Source organism: Sceloporus occidentalis, unplaced genomic scaffold, assembly GCF_023333645.1.
Source record: "Sceloporus occidentalis isolate IW3139 unplaced genomic scaffold, rSceOcc1.0.p SCAF_6, whole genome shotgun sequence".
NCBI classification, from domain to species: Eukaryota; Metazoa; Chordata; class Lepidosauria; order Squamata; family Phrynosomatidae; genus Sceloporus; species Sceloporus occidentalis.
The window spans coordinates 96,152,392-96,170,999 of record NW_028316986.1 but is presented as its reverse complement, the minus strand read 5'-3'; the positions used below and the strand labels follow the sequence as shown (position 1 = coordinate 96,170,999).

The 18,608-nt window shown below is 40.7% G+C and overlaps 2 non-coding genes across 2 annotated transcripts; both read right to left on the bottom strand.

Annotated features, from left to right (window-relative positions):
- Positions 1-9,262: 9,262 nt before the first annotated feature.
- On the bottom strand, positions 9,263-9,334 carry TRNAE-CUC (transfer RNA glutamic acid (anticodon CUC)). The gene has a single exon. It is a non-coding gene; the product is annotated as a tRNA-Glu (tRNA).
- Positions 9,335-10,495: 1,161 nt separating this feature from the next.
- Positions 10,496-10,567, bottom strand: TRNAE-CUC (transfer RNA glutamic acid (anticodon CUC)). Its single transcript has one exon. It is a non-coding gene; the product is annotated as a tRNA-Glu (tRNA).
- Between the last annotated feature and the right edge of the window lie 8,041 nt (positions 10,568-18,608).

The following is an 18,608-nucleotide window of genomic DNA, read 5'->3' as shown; positions in this document are numbered from 1 at the left end:
TTACACCAGGATCTGCACATTTTATGTATCTGTGAGGAAATATCCAGCACTCCTTAGCCCAAAGTGGCATGCAGGTATGACTCAGCCCTCCTGACAGTGGAGAGCAAGGTCATGTCTTAGAACGGTGACCCTTCTGTAAATACAATGGCCAAAAATCCATTGAACAGACTGTGGGCCTAAAAACTGCATATACAGTTTCTATTTCTGCCATGAATCTAAGCTTAGTTTTGTGTTTATTTCATCTTAATTTTTTTAGAGTTTATTTTATGTATATCCAGCCTTTATGCCAATATGGGATCCAGGGCAACTCACACTATAAACTAAAACAAAATTAAAACAATAGATAATATGACTGTTTAAAAACAACTGTATTTAAAACAGTTAAAAAGGGAGCTTATGGTGGTGCTATTAGTCCCCATATGGGTCAACACTGTATGCTGTTAATGCATCCCCTATCCCATCCCATGCTAGTCAAACAAGCCTGTAGGCCAGGCTTAATTCTCCCTCTCTAGATACAGTGATCCCACAGTATCTGCTGGGTTTTGATTGTAGGACTCCCCCATGGATACCAAAATCTGTGGATGCTCAAGATCCATTATATACAATGGTGTAGTAAAATGGTGTCGGTTATATGAAATGGCAAAATCAAGGATTGCTTTTTGGAGTTTATATATTTTTAAACTTTTTTCAAACTGTGGAGGGTCAAATCTGTGGATATGGGGAGCAGGTTGTACTGTTGGATGTACAGAGAACCTAAGGTCAGAATCCAATTGGTGTATTAGCCCCCTGTCCTACAGGAGGCAACCTTGGGAGGAAGTGACGGCTGGTTTTGACATGCCTGTTTTCAAATGCTTGGCTTGAGGGAGGGATAGTCTTGCAGCTGAGATTTTTCCAGGAATTTTCATTGAGAATATTGTCTATGGCATGTGATAGGTGATTTTCTAAGCCACCTCCCCCAGAGCACTTTGGACCTGAAGACTCCTACTTGGGAAGCCTAGCATTTGGAAATCAGTGGCTCAGAGATGGCCATGTCTGTCGCTGCCTCCTCCTCACCTCTAATGCTCTTCTCCTGCAGCCATGGGACTTTATCACACTAGCGAGATCCCACGGGAAAATGAGATTTAAATGGGAGTATTAGTTCAGTACTACTCAAAAGTGAAGGTTCCTAGATTCATGACACAGCCAAAGGCTGTGGAGAGTTGCCAGGAAAGAGAAATATCTCTACCTAATATGTACAAATAAGGTATACGTCCATGGCACATTAAACAAAAGTGACAATACCTCACATCAGATACCCTGAGGGACACTATTTGCCAGCTTATATACTCTCCAGCCTGACTGTAACCAACTAATCACACTTCTTATGGCCGACGTTGTGTCACATTCCTATCTGAAAGGCAGCACCCATAAACTTTCAATGGAAATTTCAAGAAGCCACCAACCAAATTCAACCAACTGAAATTCCTTCTTTGTGTATAAAAGCCTGAAACTTTGACTGCATAAGGCTATTATTGCTGACAGAAACAGCTGACAGCCAGCTAACCCATACCAATAAGTGATGTAACTGTCTTCTGAGACAAGCCTTCAGAAAATACCGATTGAATCTCCCTTGTACAAAATACTTGGCACCAGAAGTGTTTTGGGTTTGAGGTGGGGCAGTTGGAATCCCTGTATTTGCATATATGTACATAATGAGATATCTTGGACATGGGAGCCAATTCTAAACACAAAATTCACTTATTTTTCATATATACCTTATATACATAGTCTGATAGTACATAATTTTATACAATATGTTTTAAAATTTTGTGCATGAAACAGTTTGCTGTGTACATGGAACCATTAGAAAACAAAGGTGTCACTCTCAGCCACCTATGAAAAAGGTTTTGGTTTTTGGAGGATTTCAGAATTCTGAATAAGGGAGATTCAACCTGTATACGCTTTTTCTCCAGCCAAAATATTAACTGGGATAGCAAGAAATTAACACTATACATATTGATGTACAGTACCAAGTATTTCCCTCACAACTTAACAGTTTTTAAATTGACAGCTGTGCCTATGACCCAGGGTGACCAGACACCCTCTTTTTCCAGGACACATCCCTCATTTCAACCCTCTGTCCAGGAAGGATTTTAAAATGTACTCCATTTTGAGCATGACTAAGAAGCATGAATTTACATTTATATTAGTGTTGTTAGCTTTTATTTGGTAATGTCCTCCATTTTTCTTGAATATCCTACATTTTGCGGTGCCTTCTCTTCCTCTGCAGTTATGACATCTGGTCACCCTGCTATAACTATCAGCCATGCTAGCTGAAGCTATGGAAGTTGGGAGTTCAACAACATCTGGAAAACAACAGGTTCCCTACCTCCAGGAATGAACTTTTTGCATTCCAGATGTTTTATATTCAACTCCCAGAAACTCCAGCCATTTATAAAGAAGTGTGAGAGTTATACCTCCAAACACCTGGAGACTCCCTAGCCCCGCTCTTGAAAGGAAGAATATGTTGCCAAGAAACATTCAGGGTTATTTTCAGAACAGTCAATATGAAGTTACAGCCATGCTAGCAGTTTTCCTTGGGCTAAACATTATGTTGGCACAAGATGATCCGATACCAGCAAGGAATTAAATGTGTATACAGAAAATAAAATGCTGATGAAGCCAGATGAGACATGATGCTGAATTAAATAAGCAGCGGTGAATTAAGACTTTCCCACAGACAGCACTGGGCCTATCATTAAGAAAAATGAGTCAGTCGCTTCAGGTAGCAGATGCTGAAAAGAAGTAGCAAGGTGTTGGAGATAAATGCTGGGTGCCACACAGTCTTGTTGGGCCTCCGAAGCTAGACTTTTGCCTTCCACTGAAGGGGAAAATGCTGTTCCATAATCAGTTTTTGGTTGAAATATTGAGTGATCAGCTGGTTATTGTACATGGAATGGACAGGTGTGCAATCTTATTTCTTCTCTCAGGTAGCCACATGTCTTAGGGCCCTTTCACACTACACAGTTATAGCTATATAATATATTATAGCTTGCCACTAGCTCTCATGGTTCCAGATTGTGGAATCTGGGGATTCAGAATTGAAAGTTATTTATAATTCTCAGCCAGAGATCGCCAGTGGCTTCCCCAACTACATTTGATCCTGAATATTACAGGATCAGGATTCCATAGGGTAGAGCCATGGCAATTAAAATGGAATCAGAGCACTATATCTACCCAGTGTGAAAGGGCCTTTAGACTGGCCCTACCATCAGATAAAGCTGTCTTCCTTACCCTATACCTTTCTTAGTATAGCTATACTTTGTGATGGTTCAGAGAGCAGATGGAAGGGCAGATTAGGGAATGAAGAGGCTATAATCCACAGGGATAAATGGACATGTGCATTTTGCCAATAAATTAGTCTAAACATACAGTATTGGCTATGTTAGTAGGATGGGTAGAAAAAGTATCCAGAAAGTGTTTTTTTTCCCTTTTCCTTCTTTATTCTTACTTCTGTCAGGACAGTGCTCTACACACACACATACACCACACATACAAACAGTATAAACACTTTTTCTTTTCACAAGTAATAGGTTATAAAATGCTACACATATACACAAACATTTGCAGTATATATCCATAGGTATACAGACATACATTTGCATAATGTATCTAGACATCTAGATACAAATAAATATGGGTAAATATGCATGATACCCAATAAATGCATCCCAATAATTTTTAAAAGATGCAGAAAATGTACAGATTACAAATATGTCTATTACAAAGAAGGCATTGGATACAAAATTATTTCTTTTATTAAAATACAGACCGATCTGTATAAAATGCTGCAGGCAGCAGCAAGAATGAAGGGAAAATCTGTCTCGCTGCTCCAAGTAACATGACCTTTTAAGTGCCACTATGTGTCCTCCTTCAAGACCTAGTAAACCTGCACAAATGAGTCACTTTGGTGAATCACTATTCAACCTCAACATGCTTTCCAAGAGAAAGAGGATTACAACACCCAGTGCCTGCTGTCTGCTGACAATCATGGGAACCAACCTCAGCAATAAATCCAGGCATTATCTGGCTCAATACCGACCAGTTCTCACGCCACAACAACTCTTTTGATGTGACCGTCAAAACTCAAGGACACCCAAAAGCAGTCGCAAAAGCTGTAGTACATAACAAGTTTATTATTTCATACAAATATGTGGAGTCTGCTTTCTAAGCCATCATTTTTGTTGTATTCTGAACCAAAACATTCATGTATTCAAAAAACACAGTATCAATATCTCATCATATAATATCAGTATTGCATGTGGCCCTACCTAAAGTTAAGCACTCTTAATTTCTCATCATTATAGGAGGAGATAGTTATGCGTACATTTAACTCTTATTGGAAACACAGACTTAAAAGATTGTATTGTCAGTTGGCTCCTTACCTTCTCTGATATTTGACATATACTTTCACACCACATAATTGATAGTGCTTTGATTCCACTTTGCAACATCTCCGTAAACTGCAAATCTCATAAGATGTTTGTTGCAACATCTGCCATGGCAACATCTTATGAGATTTTCAGTTTAGGGAGAGGCATTCTCAGCCAGAAAGCTCTAGCACTCCACCAATTTCCAAGTCCCAGAATAACACAGGATGCAGCTATGGCAGTTAAAGTGAAATCATAGTGCTATACATACATAGTGTGAAAGGGACTGTACAGTACTGTTGATGTTTTAATTTGACCTTTCATGTGTATACTGTACATATAGTTAAGTATGTATGTGTTTATTCGTTATGCACATCTACATAAATAGATCTTCTGCAGAGGAAAGTGCAGCATGTGAAAAAACAGGATTATAAAACACTGCCACATTAGAATCTGTCCTTCTTGCTGGATATTCTGGAAATAGAGACAATGAGTGGGTTTGCAGAGGCTTAAATCCTACAACAGTTCTTGAGGGATCCCTTCAAGCCATGAAACCTTTCACACAGTCTCCCCATGCCATCTGAAAAATTATGGGAGACCCAAAAAGTATCTTTCCCAAGCCCTGCTCCAGGGATGTAGCCAAGGGGGGGGGTGTTCTTGGGGTCCGGACCCCCCCTTCCATTAGAAAAATGAATGGTGCATGCTGCTGTGCCGCCATGCCCAAACCCCATTATAATGGTGGCACTTAGTCTGGACCCCCCCCCCCTTCCTAAAATCCTGGTTACGTCCCTGCCTGCTCCAGTGTGACTCTTGGCAGATGTTTTACACCAGAGAGTCTTGGGCTTTCTAGATACTTTGGACTGTTAAAGAACGGCTCCCACAGTCCTTTCGCCATGGCCATGCTGCAAGCGTTTTGTTTAGGAGAGTAACTTTTTGAAAGTAATAGGTTTCTATTTTAAAAACTCTTTCCGCCAATGTAGGATATACAAGGATTAACTGAAACCCTCTGCAAATGCTTAAATGTGGTGTATATTGTTAATTAGCAAGTTGCAGGCTTGGTCCCTGGAACTGAAAACAAACTCCTCAATTAAATGCAGCAATGAAACCCAGAACAGAAGCCATGGTCCAGATCAAGCCAGGATGCCATGTAACTATTTGCAATGACTATATGTTGCCTTGTGGGCTTAAGTCACAAATAAAACTCCATAGTGAACAGAGCAAGAGCAGCATTAAAGGACCCTCTCTCTAGCCATCAGTTCTGTTGCTGCAGGTCATAGAATTATAGGATGCTGCAACACTGCAGAGTTAAAACAGTTCGATACCGTTTTAACTGTCATGGCTCCACCCTACAGAATCCTGGAGTTTGTAGTTTGTTGTGGCACCAGAGCTGTCTGGCAGAGAGGGATTGATATCTCACAAAATGACAAATCCCAGGAGTCCATAACATTGAGCTATGGCAGTTAAAGCAGTGTCAAATTGCATTAATTCTTCAGTGTAGATACCGCCATAGAGTGTATGGTTAATAAACTAATAAAAGTTGAATACCAGCATTTTGAATTATACTTATAAGTGGACTGGCACTTATAACAATGGCATATTATGTGTGAAGTGTCCAGTCACTTTTGGCACACTACAGTAATCAGTCCTGCCAGGATCCATGGTGGCCAGGCAATCAAATTGCTTTATTCCAATCACACCTTTCACCAGTCAAAATTCAGTTTTCTCCATTCCATGTGTCTCTATTCCTTTTCAAGGATTCAGGAAAAGAAAGGGCATGGTTGGCTACCACATGAGATAATTTTCACTGGGGAGTTTCATGTTCTGTGGCACTCAGCTATGCATTCTCCCGTGTACGACTAATGAAAGTGAGAAGTTCCTTTTCTCCTAACAGATCATAAGATTTGCTTGGAAGCCATGGTTCTGCAGGGATGTCATTAGGGGGTTGCGGACCACATCAGGTGACACCTTAAGGAGAGGTGACACCACTGCTCCCCAAACATGTCTTTTGGCAGGAATGGATTGTGGTTTTCACCTGCGACCCTCTAAAAGGCTGAAGAGATGGTGTGAGTAGGGCGAGACTCAGTGGGAGGAGAAATGACAGGCCCTAGGTTTTAAAAACAATTTTAAATTAATTTTAATTTTTCTTCAAAAACATCACATCTTACCACATTGTTATTTTAAACACATGAATCTATGTACATGTAACTATATTTAGGCTGTGCGTTTGACATTGTAATTTAAAGGTATAATTTTAATTTTACTAGTTGTTTATGTCATAACTATTGCCATTATATTCCGTGATATTATAGGAATTATGATTTATGAGTAGCATTGGTACAAAAAACATTAGTAAGGTATGGTGTGATATGGAGGAAGTCTGTAGGAGAGTGACACCATGAGTTACTGCACTAGGTGACACCAAGCCTAGTGACACCACTGGATGTGTGTGGAGATTTTTTATTCCAGAGGTAGAACAAGAAGAATCCCAGCAGTCCTAGCCAGCATAGCCAATAGTGAGGATGATAAAAGCTGCAGTCTAACACATGGAGGACCACTGTTTTTCATCCTGGTCTGAGTTCTACTTCACCTTAGTCAACAGTTCCTGGATATAAGCAGTTTTCAAAAATACACATGTATTTACTCACAAAAACTACAGATAGGATTCATGCAGTTTCCTACACAGAAGTTGTATGATTTAATTCTAAAGCTACATACCCAAAAGGGTTATGTAGGTTTGGAATTAACCAAAACCACTAAGATCTTTAATTTCTTATGACAGCAAACACAGTAGAAGCTTAGTCATGGGAGCAGTATGCCATCTTGTGGGATACTTTGTTACTATTTTTCCCCCAAAAAGTGCACCTAACAAATTACTCTTGGAAAGAAGCCATTTATGCTGCCTAGTAAGAAAGGGTTTGAAAATCTCCCTCCCAATCAAAGGCCCTGGAAACCATTACTAATCAGAATAGAGTTTACTACGATAATGGCATTTACTTTTCCTTTGAGGCAGAGCTGGCAAAAGTGATTGTTCTGTTCTGTAATTCTTAGAAATTGTTAGGTCTTCTGGGGAGTTGCAATCCAAACCATAAAGTTTCTTAGTTCTACTATGAGGAGCTTGCAAGGTAGTAGTTTAGGCTGCTTTACAGAGCGTAATAGCCAAGTTCATGAGGCCTTGAACCCCAAAAGTTGACATCCTTCAGAACACAAGAATTTGGCCTCGGTTACTCTTGTTGTTGTAGTTAACTGCCTCCAAGTCAGCCCTGATTCATGGCAACCCTGTGGATGAGACATCCGATGGAGTTTATCACATGGGAGGAATTTCTCTTAATTTTGAATGAAAAGAAAGTGGGGCCAGAACGCATTCACGTGAATTCGCTATTCAGCGAATTTACATGAATTCAAATTGCATCCAAACTGACTTCCCATCACCCGAAAATAGCTTGCCATTGCATGAAATTGCATGTGGTAGTCTATCACGCAATAACGTTAAACCCTGTGATTGCGTTCGGATTGCCATTGGATTATACTTCCAATTTCCCTTGTCTGATAACCTCCACCTTCAAGTCCCCTGCCTGTGCTCCACTGCTCTGCTCTCATCCTGTAGACTCAGAAGAAGCAAGTGGACACGGATATCCTTTGAGGAACTACGCAGAACCTTTTTTGACACCTTTTCCTGATGAAGAAGCCAGCAGAGCTTCAAACGTTTGCATCATGTATTTTGTGTGTTTTGGTCATGGGGACCAGACATGTCCTCCTTTTCCAGGACATGTCCTCCATTTCATCCTGTCCAGGAGGAATTCCAAAATGTCCTCTGTTTTGAGCCAAACTGAGAAGCATGAACATATGTATTATCCTATTATCTCTTAGATTGTACGCCATAGGCAGGCTTTCTCTTATGTATTTATTATTTTATGTACAGCGCTGTGCAAATCTACAGCACTATATAAATAACAATAACAATAACAATAACAATATTCATGTGTTTTTAGGTTTTACTTGGTCGCGTCCTACATTTTTCTTCAATGTGCTCCATTTTGAGCCAGACTAAGAAGCATGAATATCTCTATGCATATGTTTTTAGGTTTTATTTGGTCACGTCCTACATTTATCTTGAGTGTCCTCCATTTTTAGTCTAAGAAGCACGAATTTCTATTACATTTTTAGCTTTTGTTTGGTCACGTCCTACATTTTCTCCCAGTGTCCTCCATTTTGAGCTTGAGTAAGAAGAATGAATGTCTCTATTCACGTTTTAGGTTTTATTTGGTCACGTCCTCCATTTTTTCCTTAGTGTCCTCCATTTTGAACCTAAGAATGAATTTCTCTATTCATATGTTTTTAGCCTATAATTTGGTCATGTCGTGTCCTCCATTTTTTCTTGAGCGTCCTCCATTTTGAGCAGGACCAAGAAGCATGAATTTCTATTTATATGAATGTTCTGAGCTTTTCTTTGGTCACGTCTTCCATTTTTTAACCCCGAAGGTCCTACATTTGGTCCTCCTTTGCTGTGAGGACATCTGGTCACCCTGATTTTGGTTGGTCCCATAAAGGTATCACTATTGTTGTGGAATTTGGATGTTATTCTCCTTGGCTACATGGCTGCCCCTGAATATGGATGGGATGAAGAACTTGGATCCCTTGCTCTCTTCTAAGTTTAATACTCTACATTTATTCAAGTAAGAGGGACCTGGGTTGCATCCGCACTGCAGAAATAATCCGGTTTGACACCACTTCCTTGGCTCAATGCTACGTAATTCTTGGAAATGGGAATTGGTGTCAAACCGGATTATTTCTGCAGTGCGGATCCTTCCCAAATAAAGTATTAAGATATATTATTGAATTTAAAAAAAGAAGTGTTCCCTGACCGGGAATCGAACCCGGGCCGCGGCGGTGAGAGCGCCGAATCCTAACCACTAGACCACCAGGGAACTATGCTACTATGCTTTCTTTTGGGAGTCAAAGCTTGCTATTGGCTTACTTTTCTTCATCTGTATAAACCCCGCCTACAATGACAATCCCGCCTCTTTGAGTAAATGCACCTATCAGTGTGACTTCCTGCAGCTAATGACCTTTCCATTTTGGACGCTGCTTAGCAACGGAGGAGGTGCTGGCGTCTCCTCCCCCTTCTTAAAGTGATAGCATCCCTTTTGCTACGGAGGCTTCATGTAAGAAAGGCCGCCCAGCAGTTTCTGACGTTGCTGCTTTTTTTTTTGTTTTGTTTTTTTAAACTTTGCCTTTCACAGATGATTTGATAGGCAGCTCTCCCCCTCGCTTTCCATTGGCTCGAGGATTCTGGGAGTTGTAGTTTGAAGTGAAGGCCTTCCCCCCCCATCTCGGCCCTCGCGAGAATACATTTTGTAACACAGAGTTAAATTAAAATTAGAAGCATACGAATTGTCTCGGTTGTGCGCTTCCGAGGCCACAGTGGAGGACCTTTTTAAGAAACAAAAACAAAAAATCCAGTTTGAGACCGCTTTAACTGCCCTGGCTCAGTGCTAGGGAATTCTGGGAATTGTAGTTTTTTGTGAAACATTAAGGTTTCTGTCAGAGATAGCTCTGGGCCCACCATAAACTACAATTCCCAGGATTCCCTAGCACTGAGCCAGGGCACTTTAGTTAAAACGGTCTCAAACTGGATTATTTCCGAAGTGTGTTTTGGACCTAAGTCAATGTTTCTTGATTTTTGTGTAAAAAAAGTAATGTATAAAACGTTCCTTTATAGACACCACACACTTTGTGGAAATGTGTGTGTGTATAAGGAAGGAAGTGGGGAAAGAAATTGCGTGTCTTATACATAAAACTCGTTTCCCACACTTTGTGGTGCTGTTGAAAGAGAAACTGCCGACGTTCGTTGGGAATTCGGATTAAAAAAAATACGTTGGTGATTTTGACCGTTAAAATTTAACGGAAGCTGGATCTCAAAAAACAGGTCGCTCTCTCCTCAGGAAAAACAATGGAAAAGAGCTAAAGCCAGGGCAATGATCGATACAACGTAAACCGTAACATTATTTATATGGAAGAAGACAAACTATTTAATAACAACAGCAACGACAACAACAGAAAAATATTTCCAGAGACAAAAACGTTAATTCCCTGACCGGGAATCGAACCCGGGCCGCGGCGGTGAGAGCGCCGAATCCTAACCACTAGACCACCAGGGAACTTGCTTTCCTCACTGCACTACAACTCACATATTCACCGTCGAAATTACAGTAACCATTAACTAGTTCACTCCTGAATCTCTGCTTAGAAGTCTGTTTCAAAGCTGCCATGTAACTGCAGCACCATCACACTCCTGCTCTTGTCTCACTTATAAACTAGTACACATTCTTTACCCATTTCCCCCAATATAACAGTGCAGGAGCCATTATCCCCTGAATAAATATGCAGATCAGGTTCACATTCAGGGAAAACAACAACAACAACAACCAACCCACAATTAACTATGGCTGAATAATATAAGGTTTATTTATGCTAAAGGCTACCAAACAGACATCCTGTGGTGAAATGATTCTGACTACGCCAAGCCGTAAAATAAATAGCATAAGATGTGAAAATGTTTTTTAATAGGTAAAAAAGGGTAAATCACACCTCAAGGGCAATCAAGTTCCATGCAGGAATACATGTTTAAATGCCTTGTTTTAATCCATTTTTTCAGTTTACAGAATGAATATCCCACTTATAAGCTCTAAAAATACACATCAGAGATGTTTTGGAAGCTGGTGAGGTGACATGATCTTGATGGCTGGATGGAATGAATGGTCACCATTCCAGGGCCTGCATTTCTTTTTTAAAACTGGATTTTTATTTTATTTTTTTCAAGTACTTTTTCTTTTAACCTTCTGAAACTTCCATACACTTTTCAAAGTCGTTGTGTGTTGTGTGCCTTCAAGTCATTTCAGACTTATTCAGACTATCATGGGGTTATCTTGGCAAGATTTGTTCAGAGAAGGTTTGCCATTGCCTTCTCCTGAGGCAGAGGGAGTGTGACTCACCCAAGGTCACCCAAGGGGTTTCATGGCTGAGCTAGGAATTGAAAAACTACATCACAGTACCCCAGTCTTGGTGTGGCATGTTTGTTAATAGTTGTTGTACCCCACCTTGATCCATGGGGAGAGGTGGGCAAGAAAATTGTTGTTATTGTTGTTTTCACCCCAGGCATGTGCCACCATAGCAAGGTGTGCTTTATTTGCGAAACAGACACAACATTTCTTGCTGGGCTACCTGAGCATCCAGTTACTCACAAACTTAACTATAGGCCATGACTGCACACATCCCTTGAGATCCAGTTCTAACAACACTGGTGTCATTCCAGCAACAATTCAAATCATGGCTTTTTAAACTAAACTCTTCTGGAGCCTAACAGATTTTATCCAGTTTGCAAATGTGCTATGTTTGGCACTGAATAGATTTAAGGTTGCATCTGCACTTCACAAACAATGCAGTTTGACCCTGCTTTGACTTCCATGGCTCCATCCTATGGAATCCTGGGATTGTAGTTTATTGTGGCACCAGAGCTCTCTGGCAGAGAAGGCTAAATATCTCACAAAACCAGTTTTCAAAATTCTATAGCATTGAGCCATGGGAGTTAAAGCAGTGTCAAACTGGATTATTTCTGCTGTACAGATGTAGCCTGTGGCTGGTTTAAAGTGATAAATGATAAATGGTAACAGATGTTTCTAGTCTTTTTTTTTTAAAAAATGTTATTTATTGCTCTAAACCGACTTCATTGTATACCACTATGAGATTCTCAAATGCAAGGCAGGATATTAATAAATAGGTGCCAGCATGGTGTCTTCATCTGAGTGTTGGACTAGGACTCTGGGTTCGAACCCTGGCTCAGCCGTGGAAAACCTTGGGCAAGTCACACTCTCTCAGCCTCAGAGGATGGCAATGGCAAACTCCATCCAAACAAACTTGCCAAGAAAACCCTGTGATAGGTTCTCCTTTGGGTCACCATTAAGTCGGAAGCGACTTGAAGGGAAACAACACACACACATTATATGTGTATACACACACACATTAATATATATATACACACACACACACACACACACACACACACTTGTTCTCCAGCCCAGCAAGTAGCGAGTGCAGAATCACAGGGCTGGAAGGACCTGGAAGGCCACCTAGTCCAACTCCTTGCCAGTGCAAGAACAGACAACTAAAGTATCCCTGAGAAGCAGGCGCCAGACCTTTGTTCAAAAATATTTCAAATTAAAATATTTTTTAAAAAATTAAGAAAAGCATTTCCAGAGTTGCAACAAATACCCATGTTTTATCTGATTTGGGACAGAAGTCACTAGCTGAAGAGCCTCTTGTCACATACCCTCTATGGACCAGGTGGGGAAACTTTCCTCCAAATCTCTGGGCACCTTTGTTTCTAGGAGGGGAAAAGGACAGCAAACACGTTAGGCAATGGGCTGCTTGAGAACACAATGAAAATGTTGGAAGCATTGTTTCCCTTAATTTCATTTGTCATTGGACAAATGAATGATTTAAATGTAAATTCAGTCAATTCAGTTTATTGTTAGTAAAAGACAATTTTAAGCCTTTGTCTTGGTTAGAGTTCTACAATTATACAACAACCCATGAAGGCATTTTAACTATGGCCCTATACAGTCAGGCCAAAATAAAGCTGCTTCAGGTCACTTTAGAGGTATGGTATTTCAATTATGCATGCATCCTAAGAGTCTGGAAGCTGCACCAAAGCTGCACTCCAGTCCTTAGGATTGGAGCATGGCTTTGGTGCAGCTTCTGGACTCTTAGGACGCATGTATCATTTAAACAGCATACCTCCAAAGTGACTTGATGCAGCTTTATTTTGGCTTCTCTGTATCAGGCCAAAGATAAGTTCATCAGAAAAATATGGCAGAGATATAGCTGTAAATAAACCATATGAAAAGAATGTATATTCATCCTTTTAACTTTTATTTTGTAATGTCCTACATTATATTGAATGTTCTACATTTTCTGTGCCTTGTCCTCCTTTGTGGTTATGATCCCTGGTCACACTACACTGACCACTCCAAGCAAAATCAGCAGAAAAGTGCTACTGAACGTTTGCATGGGCATTCATAACATGACAGAAGCATTACTGGAGATCATGACCAGGTTATTTCTGTAAATTAGAAGAAATGCTTTCACAACTGTCTCCCAAACACACCAGATAAATTATTGTACTGCCACTATTCCATGCTATTCTTCCATGTGATAAATTGATAAGAGTGATCCATAGTTTTCTATGATCTACACAATCAAAGACTTTGCTATACCCTATAAAGCAACAGACTGATTTTCTTCTGGAATCATTTGGTGTGCTCCTTTATGCAACATATCTTTGAAATATGATCCCGAGTGCCACTTCCTTTTCTGAACCCGCTTGGACATCTGGTGTTTCTCAAGCCATGTATGGTAAAAGTCTTTGTTGTATAATTATATGCATCACTTTGCTTGCATGGGGAATTAATGCAATGATACAGTGGTTACTGCTATCCTTAATGTTCCCATTTTGGCAGATAGGAACATATGCTGAGTTCCAGTCTGGGGGTCATTGCTGTATTTCCCATATATAATCATCTCTTTGGTTGCCTGAAGAATGTGTTTGCAGTGGCCTCACAAAATTCAGTCTCCTGCCTCATTTCTTGATGCCAGGCCAAATTCTTCAACAGTGATTCTTTGGTTTCTTAGTTTTGCATCCCAGTCACCTAGGATTACAAAGAAGTTGTCATTTGGTGTGTGTTCAATTTCCTCCTGGATTCCAGCCCAGAATCTTTAAATTTCTTCCTCTTTTGCCTCTACATTTGGACCATAAATTTTAAGTTTGGTTATATGGATGGCTTTTCCCTGGAGTCTTATCCATATGCTTCAATCAGATTTTGCATTGTATCTCCTGACTACTTTTGCTACATTTCTCTTCACTATCAATACAAATCCATTTCTTATTATCTGACTCAAAATGTCCAATTCCTGTCTACTTTACCTCACCCCAAATATGGCAACATATATAGTTTCCATTTCTTGTTTTACAGTGTATAATGTCCCATGATTCTTGCCCCACACATTTTAAGTTTCTATTACACTCATCCCTCCATATTTGCAGCTTTGATATTTGCAGATTTGATTAATATGTTCTCTTTAGGAATATCTAGGTCCTCCAGTGCAAATCTGTGGTCAACTTTAACTAAAGGTTGCACTGAAAGACCCAGAGATGCCTAGAGAGGACACTCCACTAGGCCTTTGTAGCTCCTCTGGCGCAGTTCTATGGTCAGTGTCTGTTGGACGTTGACAACACAGTTGCAGTGGAGGACCTAGAGATTCCTAAACAGGTGTCCTCTCAGGTAAAAGCATAATGTTTTTGTTATTTGCGGTTTTTCCATATTCACGGGGGTCTTGTGCCCCTAACCCTAGTGAATATGGAGGCACAAGTGTTTATGAGTTGTGCAGTTTTGGACTTTCCAGATGTAGCCTTTCTGCGAAAGCTTATGCTACAACTTATTTCACATAGTCTCAAAAGTGCTACAAGAGCCCTTTGAATACTAAGCTGGGGCTGTAGTACTTTGTACAAATCACGAGAAGACATGACTCCATAGAAAAAACAATAATGCTAGGTAAGTGAGGTTCATCCAAGCCACCGTATTCCCCATATCCATGTATGGATTGAGAGCTGGACAGTGAAGAAAGCTGATAGGAAAATCAACTCGTCTGAGCTGTGGTGCTAGAGAAGAAAGCGGAGCATACCATGGACAGTCAAGAAGACAAAAAATGGGTTCTAAAACGGATCAAGACTGAACTCTCCCTGGAAGCCAGGATCATGAAGCTGTTGTACTTTGGCCACATCATGAGAAGGGATGAATAACTGGAAACGCAAATGGTAGTAGGAAAGATAGTAGAAAGAGAGGAAGACCACACTGCAAATGGATGGACTCAGGAAGGCCATGGGACTGAGCTTGAAGGACCTGAGCAGATCAATGGGGGACAGGGGGAAATGTCTCATCCACAGGGCTTGCCATGGGTTGAGATTGACAAGACAATGGTTAACAACAACAACAAAGGTAGAAGACAGTAGGAAAAGAGGGAGATACCATTGCAGATGGAGAGACTCAGTCAAGGAAGCCACAGCCCTGAGTTTGTGAGGCCTGAGCAGGGCTGTCAATGACAGAGTGACTTGAAGATTTCTCATTCATAAGGTTGCCATAAGTTGAAGCTGACTTGACAACAGCAGTTAACAACAGCAGTTTGTGCATGGAACATTATAATGGCAATTATAATTATAACATTATAACAGCATCTTTTTGTCTTGTTGATGGAACTTATTTTCTAAAAATTTACTGGAGTACCCCCATGGCCAGGAGGGGCCTGCCTACATGAATATCCTCCGCAAAATGCCTGAAAACAGCCACATCTTGACAAAATACAGGATTGGGGCTAACATCATCATATATATTGTTTCTTCTGTATGATTTTTAATACTTTTGTCTGACAAAAAAGCCACTGCAGCTTTGAAAGCTTGCAACTTGTATATTGTGCATTTTGGTTGACCAATAAAGGTATCACTGTTTTGTGGATTTTCGATGTTATTCTGCATTACTTGTTAATGTGACCGCTGGTTTCCTGGGCGTTGTTGTTAACTGCCCTTGAATCAACCTTGGCTCATGACCCTGTGGATGAGACATCTCCAAGTCCCTCTGTCTTCCATGGCTCTGCTTGAGTTTTGTAAATTTAGGCCTCATTGAGTTTATCCATCTGGAGTGCAGTCTTCCTTTGTTTCTACTACTTTCTAACTTTCCTAGCATTATTGTTTTTTTCCAACGATTCATGCCTTCTCATGATATGTCTGAAATACAACAGCCTCAGTTAAGTCATCCTGGCTTCCAGGGAGATTTCAGGCTTGATCTGTTCATGCACACATTTGTTTGTCCTTTGGCTGTCCTCTTGGTAGTTTTCTCCAGCACCACATTGCAAATGAGTTGATTCACTTTCTGTTGGATTTTTTCACTGTCCAGCTCTCATATTCATACATAGTAAAATGGACTGGACAATTCTGACTTCAGCATTCAGTTGTATATCTTTCAGGGTGACTAGACATCTTCCTTTTCCAGGGCATGTCCTACATTTCAGTCTTCAAGAGGAATTTCAAAATGTCTTCCATTTTGATTATCACTAAGAAGCATGAATTTACATTTATCTTAGTGTTTTTAGCTTTTAATCAATCCTGTCCTACATTGTTTTTCTTGAATGTCTTACATTTTGTAATGCCTTGCCCTCCTTTGTGGTTATTATATCTAGTCATCCTGATATCTTTACTCTTTAGGCTCTTGTCTAGTCCTTTCATAGGAGTTTATCACACGACTGAAATTGGAAGTATAATCCAGTGTCATCCTGAACGCAATCATGTATATTCATGTTATTGCGCAAAAGGTTAGCACAGGCGATCGCTGGCAGTCTGAACACACTCCGAACGCAATCATGCGCCAGTCCACATTTGAGTAAACTCGGTGAACTAGCCAAGTCACAAACCCTATTCCTAGGCAACTTCGCATTCAGTGCGCTGTTGTTTGGTGTGATGTGCCTGTCTCCTTTGGTCCTGGTCTCCTCCCCCCAAGCTGGAAGGGGGTTTCCCCTGAAGCCACGCTGCAATTCTGCTTCAATTTTGCTTCCGCTTATCCTTATGCATTGCTGAGGGGGGGGGGGCTGCTGCCTGCTAATTAAGAGGCATGGACCCAGAGCTATTGGATAACCATTATATTCATGTTTTAATGTGACGAGTGAATATATGTTCGCTTTAGCGTGAATAGAGCATGTTCTTTCAACCATTCTTCCCACCACCCCCCTCCAACCTCTTTTGTAATTTGTGGGGTTCCTTGGTTCCTCTCTCTCAGTCGCCTAAATATGCTATGCTCCAGTCATCTGGAGTCTCACTGAGCAAGGGTGCCAATTCGCAATTAAGAACCCAGCGATGTGATGGCTTACTTTGCACAGAATCTGGGTCGCGTTTGGGGAGGCCATTACAGCGAATTTAAGGTGTGATAAGTAATCACGTAATTGCGTGAATTTTTGAATTGACCTAGCTATCTTCTCTTTCGAAATTGCAAGCCTCCTGTCCCGTTTGATAAACTCCATAGTTGCCCTTCCCATTTCTAGTCTTCTTCTTATCTCTTGACTGCAGTCTCTGTTCTGACCAATGTTTGATCCAAGGGAACTCTAACTATTTCAGTTCAACTATTTGAACTGTGTTTTATGCCTTCATGTTGTTTCCGACTTATGGCAACATTAAGGGCACTCTATCATGGGGTTTTCTTGGCAAGAATTGTTCAGAGGTTTGCCATTGCCTTCCCCTGAGGCTGAGAGAATGTGACAAGGTCACATGCTTAGTGGGTTTTGTGGCTGAGCAGGGATTGAACCCAGGCCTCCAGAGTCAAACCGTGGTCAAAACACTATGCCATACTGGAATCATTTCCTCATTATTTCATGCTGGAATAAATTCATGATCTAGGCTGAATTTATGTATTTCTTCTGTGGTCATTGTTTTTATTTTCTTTATGTTCAGCATTAAGTCTCCCTTTGCATTTCATTCCTTGGCCTTCCTCAGTAATTGCTCCAAGTCTGTGATGCTCTTCATTAGTAACATTAGTTTATCAAACGAGAGGAATTTCTCTTAAATTTGAATGAAAAGAAAGTGGGGCTAAAACGCATTCACTTAAAGTCGCTAGTTTCACGCAATTACATGAATACGCACTGCATTCGAACTGGCTCCCCATTGCCCAAAAATAGCATGCCATTGCCCAAATTTGTTTGTGGCAGTCTATCACGCAATAATGTGAAACCACATGATTGCGTTCGGACTGACTTCCCATTGCCCGAATTTGTGTGTAGTGGGTTATCACACAATAACGTTAAACACCATGATTGCGTTCAGATTGCCATCGGATTATACTTCCAATTCCCCTTGTCTGATAAACTCTATTGTGTCATCAGCATATCTCAGACTGTTGATGAGTGGCCATAGAAAGGGGAAGCGATCCTGCCGGTGACAAGCAAAGGAAAAATGTCTCCCTTCCCTCCTCAGTGGGAGAGATAGGAATAAATGAGGTCACCTTGGCCCTCTTCCTCACCCCCTGCCCTGCTCAGGGTGACCAGATAGCCTCCTTTTCCAGGGCATGTCCTCCATTTCAGCCTCCTTCTATCCAGGAGGAATTTCAA